The sequence below is a fragment of the Heloderma suspectum genome, chromosome 1, assembly GCF_057233095.1.
Source record: "Heloderma suspectum isolate Gila_16-S chromosome 1, 16-S_ref, whole genome shotgun sequence".
NCBI lineage: Eukaryota > Metazoa > Chordata > Lepidosauria > Squamata > Helodermatidae > Heloderma > Heloderma suspectum.
Genome location: NC_139458.1, coordinates 385,126,635 through 385,142,176, shown reverse-complemented (window position 1 = coordinate 385,142,176; position 15,542 = coordinate 385,126,635).

Sequence of the window (15,542 nt, the reverse complement as noted above, 5' to 3'; positions counted from 1 at the left end):
GCTGGCTGCCAGATGACATAGGGATAGTTCCTTATAGGAGCCCAGGGCTGGGGAGCTGGAAAATAACATGGCAGTTGGAGACTAATATTTGTTGCTCAGCTCTAGCCAGCAAAGTGCTTTCAACTGATATAGTTGGCTGGCTCCTCATCAGAAATCAATAGCAGGTTAGAGATATTTTACTCCTTCTATTAGGGATAATAAAAATAAGAAGAAAACCACTGTTAAGGCAAAAGAGCATTAAAAAACATCACTTTCATTTTGGTTGTGGTTCACAGCCCAGGTTTAGACTGCAGTCCTAAACGCATTAGAGAATACGCCCCATTGAACACAATTGGATTTACCGCTTCTGAGAAAGTCTGTAACAGTGCAGTCCTATGCAGGTTTAGTCAGACATCCAGCTGTGTTGGATGGGGCTTACACCCAGATAAATAGGCAACCTAAATACACCAAAGTTGTCACCACTGTGTGTGCTGTGTTATTATTAGGTAACAGCAAGGAGGGGGAGACACAAATAATGTCACAAAACAGGAGAGAAAGCGTTCTCAGGTGCCTAGGCAAAACCTTTATTAGGCCCAATTAGGTTACACCAGCCTTTCCCAAAATGGTACCCTCCAGATTGGGGGAAGGCTGGAGATGATGGGAGTTGTAGTCCAACACATCTAGAGGGCACCAGGTTGAGGAAGGGTGTGTTACACACTGACATGGGTGTTGCCAAGCACCTGCCAGTTTGAATGATTGGGAGAAGACAATTCCCTTTGTCTTTGAGGAAATATCTTTGTCTGGCTATGAATGTTGTCATCTTTTGTCCTCTGTTTTGGTGATGCATTTCCTCTTTTTTGGTGATTCATAACTGGCCATCCTAACTGGTTCTACTGATTTTCTATACATGATTTTCTGTACATCTATACTGATTTTCTATACAGGGTGCAATTCTATGCCTGTTTAGGCAGAAACAAAGTCCTATAACTCCCAGCATTCCCCAAACAGCATGGGAGTTGTACGATAGTTTCTTCTATTTAAATATGGATAGGATTGCACCGTTAATTAACAATCCACAACTTTTGGAGTAAGTGCATAGTAATCTTTGGTCTGGCATTCAGGCTGATGTGGCTGAAGGGGTTTTAAATTGGTCGGTGCTGCTTATTTCTTTCATTGGTATTCTTTTAATTGTGCTTTTAATCTATTTGTTTTTATGTTATGTTTTAATGAAGATTGTTTTTAATTTGGATCTTATTGTTAGCCACCTTGAGTGTCATTTTGGGGGAGAATGGTGAGATATCAATAAAATAAAAGATCTGAATAAGAACAAAAGGGTAGAACAATGCCACCATTTTAGTACTCAAGAAGTTTAATTTACAACAACAACAACAACCACCTCTCCTCTTTTCTACAGTGCATGTACATCTCATGTGTGGTGGGAGAGAGGAATATAATACATATTTATAAACTTAGGAACCACTGGATTCCTTATATCTTATCTAGCACTGGTTTCTAATGAGACACTTGGCAAAATGGATCTATCCATCGATCCATCGATCTATATACAGCTTGATTTCCTAGACACAATGCAAAAAGGGTGAGACAATGGTTTGAAAATAATCAAGGGACTGGATTGGTGAATGTGACATAGAAAGGAGAAGTAAGATGTGATTAGTTGTCTACACAAAATACAAAATATAATCCAGAACTTGGCAATGGTGCTGCCATCAGTACTGCCAATCCACCACCACCACAAAATCGCTCATCAAGGATGGCACCAACATGTAGAGATGTTGGCACTATCCTGGTATAGGTGTGATGCAAACAATTGCCTCTACAAACAAAGGTAAGAACATAAGAAGAGCCCTGCTGGATCAGACCAAGGGTCCATCTAGTCTAGCATTCTGTTCACACAGTGAACAGTGGCCAACCAGCTGCCCACGGAAAACCCACAAGCAGGAGACAAGTGCAACAGCACCCTCCTGCCCATGTTCCCCAGCAACTGGTGTACATAGGCGTACTGCCTCTGATACTGGAGGAAGCACATAACCATCAGGACTAGTAGCCATTGATAGTCTTTTTCTCCAGGAATTTGTCCCATTCCCTTTTAAAACTATCCAAATTGGTGGCCATCACTACATCCTGTGGTAGCAAATTCCATAGTTTAACTATGCGCTGTGTGATGTCACTGAAGCTCTTTGTGCATTGCTGCCATGTTTGGTCAGGGAGCGTTTGCCAGTGTGGAGAACAGTATGAACAGAGGCAGTGTTTAAACAAAATCTGTCTGAGGCCCCTGTCCTGCCCACTCCTACAATAACTGTTTTGCCCTCTCCCCTGTTACTGCTTCTTTCTCTGTTCCAGAATTATTCTTCCTTCCCTGCTGGTTTCTCTAGTGTTCTGGTTTTGGCTCCCTGTTCTGAGCATCACTGTTACTGCCTGTGTCAATAATAATAAAAAAGGTGCCACTTGTCTTCGTAATCCAATTAACCCCTGGGTCTGTATTTGCTTTTGGATGTGACATTTGTGACATGAAGTGCTGCAGGTATGACAAGCGGAGCTGGGTCTCAATGTCATAGCAAATCAAATCAGACCAGTGTGGGAGGCGGAAATGCTAAATTTGTAACCCCAAGTAACCTTCACAGCAGGAGTGGTGCCTCTCATCAATCTGATGGGCGCTGCTTGATTAGAAAAGCAGCCCAGGGGATGCGAGGAAAAAAAGAAGCCATCTAACATTTGGATCTTACATTGGCAAATATACACTGTAATAAAGGACCTTATTTTCTCCTGCAATGAGATTTGCTCAAGCTCGGGTGTGCGGGGTGGGGTGGCTGGTCAGAGGATCCCTTGCTCTTTGGTTCTCTGCGTCATTCGGTCTGTGCTGCAGCAGCTGTAAAGTTCATCAAGCCAATATGGTCGTGGATGGTGTCTGACTTGGACCAGAGAGAGCTGAGTTCAGATCTCCACTCCCCCATGAAGCTGGCTGGGAAAACCTGGGCCAGCCTCATCTATTTAGTCACAGAGTTACTGTGAGGATAAAATGGGATAGCCCCCATATAGCATTAGGGGGAGGTTCGAAAGGAGAGGGGGCTTGTTCATCAGGAGACTGGGTGAGGGATCGTACCCCCTTACACTCATGATAACATCATCAGAGGTGCACAGAGTTTGGCTTGGGCTCAGAATTGGGTTGCATTTGGAATAATAGCTCATTTCCCCCATCCTTCCCCTCAAGTCTAGTTTCAAGTCAACTCAGGAAGTTCACTAACTTTCTTTATTATACTTATTAGTATGTATGTATGCATGTATGCATTAGGGTTATTGCAATTTCTGCACTGTCCTTTCCCAACAGTTCATTGTAGATAATAACAGCAAGCTGATAAAAACACTGAGATAAAGCATACCCACAGAAGTGTGAAGTACTGCATACCACAATGAATTAAAATTTACCATCTCGGCTCAGGTCTTCTGGTGTTTTTGGCTATGACTTGAGTGGGACTCTAGATAAAGAGAGTTCCATAGTTGCAGCTACCACCAGAAGTAGACTCCATTCCATGTGCCCTGACGTTTGGATGTGATTGGCATATGCATGTGATAGTGAAGTGGGTACATTTAATTGGCCCCGTTCATATGCTTGCCACATGCCCTCCCAACGTTTCACAGGTGAAAACTGAGATGCTACTTAGTATGTACCATTTTCATAAGAAGGATCATTGCATAGCCCATCCATCCATCCATCCATCCCTATTGCTGAAGGCTTCTTCACTGCCAGCTGTATTTATATTCTTTCATTTACTCTGCAAATGCACACCCCACATTGACTTCTGAAGCAGGAAGTGTCAATAAACTGAACACAGTCGTTTACTTTCTACAGTTTAAGAACCTTTCCTTTCACAACAGATCTAGCTGTACTTACTATGCCAATGAGCTGCAACTCAGGTGCATGCAATGAGTGCGACAGATGCTGCATTCAGAGGCCAAATCAGCACCATTCTTCCCCATCAAAAAAGAGAAGGACTAGATGAGGGCCAATAAACCAAAGCTTTATTTAAGACAGAGGGTGAGTGGTTCCTGGGTCCAGGAGACAGGCTTGTTGCTTGTTCTAGATGGAGTTGCACTCCCTTTGAAAGAACAGGTCTGTAGTCTGGAAGTACTCCTGGATCCATCTCTGTTGCTGGTGGCCAAAGTGGCCATGGGGGCTCAGAGTGCATTTTACCAGCTTCGACTGGTACACCAGCTATGATCTCTCCTAAACAGCGATAGCTTGGCCACACTTGTACAGGCTCTAGTAACAGCACAGCTAGATTACTGCAATGTGCTCTATGTGGACCTGCCCTTAAGGTTGGTCCAGAAGCTGTAGCTAATGCAGAATGCAGTAGCTGAGCTGTTGCCAGGGGCTGCCACTGTTCCACATGTAACACCTTGGTGAGGGAACTACACTGGCTGCTTACTTGCTACCAGACCAGGTTTAAGGTTTTGTTATTAGTGTATAAAGCTGTAAACAACTTGGGACCAGGATATTTGAAAGAACGCCTTTTCCCTTACTAGCCTGCCCAGTCAATTAGGTCATCGGATGATGCACTCCTGGTGGTTCCACATGGACCCAAGGTCCATTTAGAGTTCACTTGGCAGCATAGAGCTTTTCATGTACTAGCTCCCTCTCTGTGGAATTCCCTGCCTAACCATGTCAGGCAGATGCCAGCATTGCTTTGTTTCAGTGTCTGCTAAAGATATTTTTAGTTGAACAAACTTTTCTTGAATGATCAGCCACGGTTTTATTGACATCACTTGATTATATAATGAAGTGATGCCAAGAAATCCAGAATCTATTCAGGATTTTTTTAAAAAGAAATAGAGTAGTTTATACATTTAGATAAGATAGATAGATTAGATAGATAGATTAGATAGATAGATTAGATAGATAGATAGATAGATAGATAGATAGATAGATAGATAGATAGATAGATGTGATCTTTATGAAGTGCTGCCCTTACAAAGTATGTTATGGGTAGGGCTGTGCACCGCTTCAGTCCGAAGTCCAAATAAGGAGGCGAAACGGGCTGATTTGGAGGTGCCTCATCTTGCTATGAAGCAGATCAGAACAGCACCAAGGTGCCCCAAACCGAAGCACATCAACTACAAGGCACCTCAATCCACCTCATATATTTGGAGCTCTTCTTATGCCTTCTGAGCAGCCCAGACAGGCTGTCTCCAAAATGTATCAATGTGTGAAATGTATCAACATGTGAAAGATCACGCAGAGGAGGGGCTGAGGCACAAAATGTATCCATTTAAGAGAGATCTGGCCACTAGGAGGGGTAGAAGATGAGGAGGGAGAGGGGAAGGGGAGAGGAGGTGGAGGCGCTAAATTTGAGAGAGATCCAGCCACCGGGAGGGGCACAAGATGAGGATGGAGGGGGAAGGGGAGAAGAGGAGGAGGGAGGAAGCGAGTGAGCGAGTGAGCTATGCTGTGAGTCAACCCCCATTTGCTCTTTGTGAGAGAGTCGGTGTTACTGGAGAGAAGAGGACTAGAAGCTAGAGCAGTGGTCTCCAAAGTGGGGTGCACACACACTGGGGGGGGTGCAAGATGATTCATTGGGGTGTGCAAGCCACCTGATAACTGAGCAGCCTCCCGCTGCCCTGACAAGCTGCCATTGTGTGCAATGATGGCAGTGGTGACAGCAGCAGGAGGATGGGATGGGAGCTGAGAGGGAAGCAGGAGGATGGGATGGGAGCTCGGCTTTTCTCTCTCTCGGCTTTTCTCATTTCTCTCTCGGCTCCCACCCTATCCTGCCTCTGCTGTGGCCACCAAGATCAACTGCACCAGTCTCTGCCAGGCATGGGCCATGGCACAGGAAGCCTTACCCCTTCCCACTCTCCTTTGGCAGAATGAAGCCAAGAAGAAAGCATGTGCTATGACAGCTATCTTAGTGTCTCCCCACCCCACCCCACCCCATCCTTCAGTAATAGGTTTACCATTCATTCTTGTTGTTTGTTCATTTAAAACTCCACAAAATTTCACTGTAACTGCTTATCTTCCACACACACACACACACACACACACACACACAGCTTTTCAATTTTCTCTCAACCATTAGTTTGCCCTTACTTTGATTCTGTCTGTCTGTCTGTCTGTCTGTCTGTCTAGATAGATAGATAGATAGATAGATAGATTACTTTCCTCCCCTCTCAATTCCTGTATTCCTTCCTTCCAATTTCTTATCCCAAAATGTGCATTTTTGCACATATGCAAATACTGCAGGGCCTCAATTTCCAGTATCTAATTTCTCCCTTTTGGCCTGATCTGAAGCCCTCTGCTCTTCATGTATCTGAGAAGAAAGTTGTTAGCTCAGATCACCCACTATCACCCTGCATTACTCTCAGCCATAATTCCTTCACTAAATGGAATCCCAGAGTGAAAGAAGCACCACAACTTTGTTATTTCTTTATATTTCATACATTTATACTCCACTGTTTAATAAGCAGTAGTGAAATCAATATAAACACAATAGTGCAATACAAATGTAATAATATGATCAAATAATAAAATCTAAGAGTTTTTCTACACAAGGCATTTGTGTGCTTGTCATTCCAGTTTCATTTCTGTTTTTAAACAGCACTTTCCATGAGTTTTTTTTAGAGCAGGGAAAATGCAGTATTATTTGTGAAAGCAAAATAAAATGCTTTTTCCACTTGGGTATTCATGCTTTCTGCAGTACCACCTAGTACCACCTAGAGGTTATGTAGTGGAAAAGCAGGAAAGGAAACACTCTTTGTGTAGTGCTTGGATCTCAATTCTGCAATGAAACCATAAGCAGATAGAGCGGATTAACAGCTTTGTGTAGAAAAGCTTGAAGCACAGCAGGTAAAACTAGGTGATTTCACTGGTCATTAAAAAGACTTGAAATTTGTTTACCTTGACCTAAGTGGTTCATAATTTGAGGGGGGGGGAAAACTGTTTTAAAAGATGCTAAATAATAACAGACAAACAATTGTTCATCCAGTTGTATGATAATATGGCAAGGACCAGTGATTTGAAAAAGAAAATATGGATTAATCATTTTAAAAAGTTTCATACCCATAATAGCAATGCAGCAGTTGTTGATTCTCTTCTTTTCAAGTTTGTAACAGTGGACAGTACAGGCATCGGCTTGGATGAAGGTAAAAGGCTTTTTACCTTTGGAGCAGAAGGAACACCTGGAAAATGTACAAGGTCCCAACTCTATGATTCTCTTCCCTTTCTAGGGAATCCACAGGAATATTGTTGTTGCTTTGGTACAGGTATCCAAAATTACAGACAATGCTGTCAGTCCACCAGCAGAACAGAAACCAAGGATGGAACACATTTCCCCTCCCACCTATCGTCGCCCATGCCCCCCCCCCCGCAAAAAAAAATCTGCTCGGAGGGTTGGGGAACCCATGGGAGCAGATCTGGGGGGTGAACAGGGAACAGCATCCCACTGTGCAAGCAGAAGTCCAACCGCATGACATTCGATTTAACCCAAAGCAAAGGGTACTATATACATGAGAGGCAGTGTGGAATCATGCTTTGGAACAATGTAAATGCTCCGGCCAAAGGTTAATGCAAAGTGCTGTAGCTGAAGTGTTAATGAGAATGAATTTCATTTGTCTTTAATATACGGCTGTGCACCACTTTGGCCCAAGGCCCGAGTCGAAGCGGGCTGCTTTGGGTCACTTTGAGCCCCTTCCAAGGCAAAGCGAAGGGGGCACGGAGCAACCTAGAGCAGGTCGGGGGCTCCCCAAAGCACTCGATCTGCTTCGGAACTTCGGCACCCCCGGCCCAGCCACGCCAGTGCCTCCAGGCACTGTGCCTCATTTCTGCACAAACATGCACAGGATCAGTTGCACTTGACAGCTTTAGAATTTTGTTTTTAGTTGTTTCTTGGTAACCTCACTCCTTTAACAATAGCCCAAACGCTCTATTTAAACATGCATTTAAATAGAACGTGTTAAAAATATTTTTGAAGCTCACAACCAGTAATGAGCCATGATGTTTAATCTCTGCTTGGACTTATGGCTTGCATGATCACATTTGAGGACTGGTTGGGGTGATGGGGGTTGTAGTCCAACATAACTGGAGGGCACCTGGTTGGGGAAGGCTGGTCTAGACAACCATTTAGGGCGCATTCCTATGTATGTTTAGGCGGAGAAAAGTCCTACAACTCCCAGCATTCCCCAGCCAGGCATGCTGGGGGTTGCAGGAAACAGTCATTTAAATATACAGCCTTCTATCTCAGGCACAGTGTATTCCTTTTATTGTCCATTTTGTACTGCCTGTAGCAAGTGGCAACAGAAACAAATCAGACCAGATTGCATTCTGCCAACTCTGAGCAATGAATTGCTTCCATTAATGCACCTACACTTCAGGGCAGAAGGGAGAAAATCGTTGGCCCCCTGACTTCTAACGCTGGAGAATGACGACGAGTCCCTTTCTTTCATTCTGTGGCTTTAAAAAGCAGTCAGCCACACACAAGTACTTGAACTGTATTATCAAGGGGAGAAAACCCACACACCCTTTGATTTTAAATGATGCTGCTTCATGGAAAACAATTAAACAGCTCAGTGGATAAATGCTTCCAAAGCTGGCTATATTTTTCCCACATTCAGAATGTAAAAGAAATGCTGGAATATAGATTGTTCCTGCAGTGTGGATCATCCGGAAAGCAAGGGACAGTGGGAGTCGTGTGAGGGGAACTTAATTTTTCTAGCAATTGTAGACATTCATGGGAGCAGATTATGTCATCCCCAACCTGTGCCTGGCTTTTGTCCCTCTCCTCCTCAGATTCTTGTTCTAATAACGATTAATGTCAGAATAACAGGAGAAATGGACCTCAGGCAATGTTCATCTCCATCTTTATAGCCCTAGTTAGCTAGAAGGAATGTGAGAAATTGGGGGTAGTACAGATAGTTGTACTATCTGAAGAACAGAGCAGTTTAAGATCAGTGGAGTGCTTGGGAGGGATAACGGCCAAGAATTTGGACAAGAAAAGGAAGACAGGAAGAAGGCTCATGGGAGCCTAAACATGCCTCTTTTCTTTAACCTCCACTGGATGGAGTTAATAGAATATAATAAAGAAAATAAAACAACATAATATGGTGTGGTAACCCCAAAAGGTCCCAGGAGACTGTAGGCACCATCTTTTCTGTCTGAAAGGGTCCTCAATTAATGATGCCCTTAACAGCAAATAGTGTAGCTCTCCCCAACTGGGCAACCTCCAGATGTGTTAGACTACAACTCCCATCATCCCAGGTCAACAAGACTTGGTTGGGGTGATGGGGGTTGTAGTCCAACATATCTGGATGGCACCTGGTTGGGGAAGGCTAGTCTAGACAACCATTTAGGGTGCATTCCTATGTATGTTTAGGTAGAAAAAAGTCCTACAACTGCTAGTATTCCCCAGCCAGGCATGCTGGGGGTTGCAGGACTTTTTTTCTGTCTAAACATGCATAGGATTGTGCCTTTATATAGTTTCATTTCAGCCTCCACACATCAAACTTACTTTGACCTGGAAGTCCAGTAGAATCCTATCCATATCTGCTCAGTAGTAAGTCCCATTGACTTCAAGGGGGCTTACTTCCAGGGAAGTAGGGATAGGATGCAGCCTCTCTCTGCCCAGTTGCTGCCAATATGTACCTGGTATTTCAACTTATTGAACTTTAAATACCAAGGAGATTATTACTTTGATAAGTTATCTGAAGAAATCTCTCACATAAGAGCTCTTTTTTCCTTTCACTACAACCCAAAATGAACTTTGAGATGGGATCAGGGAAAAGGTCGCAGACAAAGCTGGTTATCTACTTAATTGTATGTTTCTCCAAACAGCCAAAAGTAATGGAGTACGCTGGTAGAAGCTAAGGGGTGATTAATTCTATCATACACAGTGAGTGATATGAGTGGGAATCTTACAAAACCCTGACTTCTACAGGATGTAATGGAGTTGAAAGGATGTTCTCTTGAAAGCCTGTAGTTTCTGACAAGGGATGCAGTACTTCTCCTAGGCTATTAATACTCTTCTTTGAGATTCTGTAACACAGATATAATTTCCTATTAAACCTTTGGATCATAGAATCATAGAATCATAGAATAGTAGGGTTGGAAGGGGCCTACAAGACCATCGAGTCCAACCCCCTGCTCAATGCAGGAATCCAGGTCAGAGCATCCCTGACAAATGGCTGTCCAGCCTCATCTTGAAGGCCTCCAGTGTGGGAGAGCCCACCACCTCCCCAGGTAATTGGTTCCATTGTCGTATTGCTCTTACAGTCAGGAAGTTTTTCCTGATGTTTAGCCGGAATCTGGCTTCCTGTAACTTGAGCCCATTATTCCGTGGCCTGCACTCTGGGATGATCAAGAAGAGATCCTGGCCTTCTTCTCTGTGACAACCTTTCAAGTACTTGAAGAGTGCTAAAATGTCTCCCCTCAGTCTTCTCTTCTCAAGGCTAAACATGCCCAGTTCTTTCAGTCTCTCTTCATAGGGCTTTGTTTCCAGTCCTCTGATCATCTTTGTTGCCCTCCTCTGAACCCTCTCCAGTTGGTCTGCATCCTTCTTAAAGTGTGGTGCCCAGAACTGGACACAGTACTCCAGATGAGGCCTAACCAGTGCTGAGTAGAGGGGAACTAGTACTTCCCAGGATTTGGAAGCGATGCTTCTATGAATGCAGCCCAAAATAGCATTTGCCTTTTTTGCAGCCACGTCACATTGTTGGCTCATATTCAGCTTGTGATCGACAACAATTCCAAGATCCTTCTCGCTTGTAGTGTTGTTGAGCCACATATCCCCCATCTTGTAACTGTGCATTTGGTTTCTTTTTCCTAGGTGCAGAACTTGGCATTTGTCCCTATTAAATGTCATTCTGTTGTTTTCTGTCCAGTGCTCCAGTCTATCCAGATCACTTTGAATTTTGTTTCTGTCTTCCAAAGTATTAGCTATCCCTCCCAATTTGGTGTCATCTGCAAATTTGATCAGCATTCCCTGCACCTCCTCCTCCAAGTCATTCATAAAAATGTTGAAGAGCACTGGGCCCAGGACTGAGCCCTGCGGTACCCCACTCGTTACCTCTCCCCAGCTTGAGAAGGTCCCATTGATAAGCACTCTTTGAGTCTGATTCTGTAGCCAACTGTGGATCCACCGGATCATTGTTTCATCTAGCCCACTTCGAGCTAGTTTGCTCATCAGGAGATCATGGGGCACTTTGTCGAAAGCTTTGCTGAAGTCGAGGTATATGATGTCTACAGCATTCCCATGGTCTACCAGGGAGGTTACTTGATCAAAAAATGAGATCAGATTTGTCTGGCAGGACTTGTTTTTGACAAATCCATGTTGGCTTCGAGTAATCACGGCATTGTTGTCAAGGTGCTTCCAGATGGATTGCTTTATGATCTGCTCCAGAATTTTCCCTGGGATTGATGGCAGACTGACTGGTCTGTAGTTCCCAGGTTCCTCCTTTTTACCCTTTTTGAAGATAGGGACAACATTAGCCCTCCTCCAGTCATCTGGCACTTCCCCCGTCCTCCATGATTTCTCAAAGAGAATAGACAGCAGTTCTGAGAGCTCTTCTGCCAGTTCCTTTATGACTCTAGGATGCAGTTCATCTGGCCCTGGAGATTTGAACTCATTCAAAGTAATGAGGTGTTCCTTGACCATATGCCTATCGATCTCAAGCTGCAATCCTGCCCCTTCAGCCTGTACTTCGCCTTTGCCAGGGGGGTCATAGACCCTCTTTTGGGAGAAGACTGAGCCAAAGTAGGAATTGAGCACCTCTGCCTTTTCTTTGTCATCTGTTATCGTTTTGCCATCCTTATTTAATAGCTGAACCACCATTTCTTTCCTCTGCCTTTTACTATGCACATAGCTGAAGAAAGCCTTTTTGTTGTTTTTAGCATCCCTCGCTAACCTCAGCTCGTTCTCAGCTTTAGCCTTCCTGACGCCATCCCTGCAATTCTGTGCTACCTGCCTGTACTCTTCCTTTGTTACTTGGCCTTCTTTCCACTTCCTATATGTGTCCTTTTTTGTTTTCAGGTCATCCATAAGCTTTTTTTTGAAGCCACATTGGCTTCTTCTGTTGTCTTCCACCTTTTCTTCTTGTTGGAATTGCTTGTGATTGTGCCTTGAGAATTTCCTTTTTTAAAAGCTCCCACCCATCTTGGACTCCTTTTCTCGCTAGCATCGCTTGCCATGGGACCTTACTGATCCATTCATTCGTGGCTAGAGGTTTACATAATGACACAGTGCCAGAGTAGATGTTGTATACAGGCTGATGGCCGCACCTGTCAGGTCACTCTGTCCTGATCCTCAACTATATGTGTGGTATTTTTTATTGACTTTGGCCAATTCCTTCCTATAATAACTTTTTGAGGATCTTCAGCAAGAAGCAATAGCTGGTGAATGTTGCATTTCCGATTATTATCGTACAAAAGATCTATCATCAGTTTCAAGGAAAGCTCACTCCAAAATTAGTTTACTAAGTCAATGCACAACAGATACGCACATTTCCATGCAACCACACAGAGGGAACACACCAAGGTGTATGACATGATGGAAACCACAACCCAGCATAGCTTCTTTCTTATTGCTTTGCCAGGTTATATCATCTGTTCACAGGCCACAGGTTTGTGCACATGTAAATTTTATTTTTATTTATTTATTTCTATGAAATATGTAAAACAACCTAAAACTAGGTAATGTTTGATAAATACTGTAAAGGCATGATCCTATCCAGATAGGTGGCCGCCTCCGAACTCGGAGGCAACCGCCTATCCAATGTAGGGCAGGAGAAGCACAAGAGGGGATCGTTCCCTCTGCACTTCTCCTGCCCTGCATTTTCAGCTAGACAGCCGATTGCAGCTGTCTAGCCACAGGAGGGCTGAGCAGGGGAAGAGGCTGCTGTACAACACATTGGCTGTGTCATACAGGCATTTCCACCCTCCCCACCCTGGAACACCCACAGACGTGCCCCTTTTTGGCCGGTCCGCACTCTTCTTGCAAGTGCAGAGGATGGGGCTGTTCCATGCTCCCTCTGAGGCAGCGCAGAAGTGGGGGGAGATTGGTTCCCAGAAAACAAGATATCCTATGGCCATCTAGCAGCCATAGGATTGCTCCCTTAGTCTACCTTGCAGCATTACACATTGATAAATGCGGAACATTTACCAAGCCAACGAACAAGAGTAGAACCATTTGCGGGGAAACAGCAGTCAGTGACAAGCTTTATCTTATTTACCAGTCAATCAACAGAAATTACAGTTTGGTGATCAAGTAACACATAATTTGGGGACTTATGTTTAGGAGCCCTAGCTTTTAGAAATGCCAACTAGTGGAAATCCACACCCATCAAAATGGGAATCCACATTTCAGAATAACAACTCAAACATCTTTAAAACCATTTTTGGGGGGTGGGGGATTACAGTGATAACATGCATTGAAAATTGCACTGGAGGCATACTTTAGTACTCCGTATTTTAGTACAGTACAACTTTTAGTGCTAGGAAGAACTATGAAAGAGCAGGCACTTTTTTCAAACAATTGCCAGAAATACTTTAGAATTCTAATAATTTATACTTCAAGGGCATTACAGTTCACAAATGTTACTTTCATTCTCTATGCTCCTGTTTCTTTAGTGTATGCTGGGGAGAGTACACCACAAATAACTTAAAAACATGCAGTTACATGATAACAGGGTGGATAAAAATTAGATGATTGAAACAAAAATCAAATAAATCAGATTTTTAAAAATTTACATCAGTTGTTTTGATTTTTTTAAATGTCATAAATAAAATATTAACTAATCTCCCTAGCTTAAAAAATAACATACTTCAATTAAATCTCATCATAAACGTACTAAACCTACACTTACAAGCTCATAAAAATGAAGTTACCTACCAATCAAACATGGGCATTAATTTCATTTTTCATCTCATGAAAATGGCTCCGTCCACCATAACTCCCAGCTCTTGCTTCTCAAAAGTTCTGGGTTTTCAGTTTCTGTGACTAAAGACACAGACTAGAGAGGATTGTAGTTCTGTGCTTATAGAGAACAGGTGGTAGAGTTGGGTTAAGCAAGGCAGAGTAGTAGGTTAAGACAACATAGACGGGTGGATAAAACTCAGATGATTTTTTAAAAATCCTCCCAAAATGGATTTTTAAACATTTAAGGGTGCAATCTTATGGCTGCTAGTCAGCGGCTAGACTAGCATTCCAAGGTCAGTTCCCTGAGAACCTCCCCCACCCCCCTGCACTGCCTTGTAGGCAGCACGGATTGGCCCCACACTCTGCGCTCCACGCTTGGCAGAGCAGCAAAAACAAAGCATTCCTGGGGGCAGGGCGGGGAGGACGGAAGTGCCTTTCCAATGCTTCCTATGCATCGTCTGGCGTCCACTCCCCGACACACACTCCGACTTCCTGTGACTAGACAGGAAATTCACTGTCTAGCCACAAATGCAGGGCAGCTGAAGCACGGAGGGGAAGATACCCTTCATGCTACTCCTGCCCTGCATTGGATAGGCAGTCGCCTCTGAGTTCGGAGACAGCTGCCTATCCCAATAAGATTGTGCCTTCCACTGGATTTTTTCAGCCCATACTATCAAACCTTGTTTTGACCTATCAGCCATGGGCATTTCATGTTTGTTTGCTACTTCATTTGTTTTTGTTTTTTTGTGAGGACAAGACTGCACAAAGACAGGGAGAAGCCGAAAGGAGCAATACTGGGGGGGAAAGAGACAACAAAACTGTCCAGTGTACATCTTCCTATATTCTCATACTAAGGCTGCAATCCTATACCCACTTACCTGGACGTTAAGTCCCATTGAATTCAATGGGATGTATTTCTTAGGAGATATGTATAGGATTGTGCTGTTAGCCTGAAACTGTCATGAGCTCTGGTCATAAGAAAGACCTTATATGGGAATAGGTTAAAGATACTGACCAGGTTTGCATGATCACCACAGCCCACCATGGCTTATTTAAGAGGGTTGCCTGGGTTGCTATATTGTCTGAACTCAGGCAGCAGGGGTTGTTGGAGGGGGAAACAACCTTCAAATAACCCTACACCAAACCATGGGCTGCCCGGGTTCAGACAACACAGCAAGCCATGGCAAATGCCCCCCACCACCACCCACTGGTGGCTGAATATTCAAAATGGCCATCACCATGAATCACAACCCACTGTGGCTTAAATAAGCCATGATGTGCAGTGGTGATTGTGCAAACTGGCCCATTCCTAGGGATGTGCGAACTCACCCCTGTCCAGGTTCTCCAGATGCCCGCCCAGCCCCCTGACCCCACTCGCTGGTTCCCAGACCACACTCAAGCTCCTCCAATGCTTGGCAAGCAGCCCGCGCTCACCCCAGTGGCCTCATTGAGCTCCATGGTCACTGTTTAAAAAAAAAATGGCGATCACAAAAATGCGCATGTCTTTGTATGCACAAAAATGCGCATTTTGCGAATGCGCATATTCTCATGTGTGAAATGCATATTTTTGTGAAGGTGCACATTTGTTTGTGTGCAAAAATGCGTATTTGTTGAAAAATGCTCATTTTCGTGCATACGCGAATATGC